Genomic DNA, 630 nt, shown 5'->3' with positions numbered 1-630 from the left:
GCGCCAAAGAGATGAACAGACTTTACTTAGTTTTAATGTTAAAATAGAGCTTTAAATTAGGGCTCAGTTTTTGATAAGATTTATGTTTATATCAGAATGAATGGAGGCCCTCACAAGAATAGTAAGTGTGTGTGTGTGTGTGTGTGTTTACAAGTACAAAGCATCAGTGCTTATGCATCACCTCACAGCAGCATGCCACTCATTACCTAATGCTCAGATGCCAACACGTATTATTCATCTCTGACAGCTCACCTGCTTTGCATAAAACAAACACAAACACACACGCCACACACACACACACACACACACACACACACACACACACACACACACACACACACACACACACACACACACACACACACACACACACACACACACACACACACACACACACAGGCCGTACAACAAGCTATCATGCATACATCCTGGTCAGCTGCATGAATCCCACACACAAAAGCTGAATGCAAAAGTGACCTTGCACATCATACTTTAGCATATGCTCTAAACACACACACGCACACACGGGCGGGCATGCGCGCGCACACACACACACACACAGTGCTATTTCCGTCCTGTGTGATGGTATAAAGAGCTGACGGCAGCAGAGACTCACCTCTGGCTGTCAGA

This window comes from Notothenia coriiceps, unplaced genomic scaffold (genome assembly GCF_000735185.1).
Source record: "Notothenia coriiceps isolate Sejong01 unplaced genomic scaffold, NC01 NC01_scaffold00022144, whole genome shotgun sequence".
Classification (NCBI taxonomy): Eukaryota; Metazoa; Chordata; class Actinopteri; order Perciformes; family Nototheniidae; genus Notothenia; species Notothenia coriiceps.
This window is presented reverse-complemented; position numbering follows the sequence as displayed.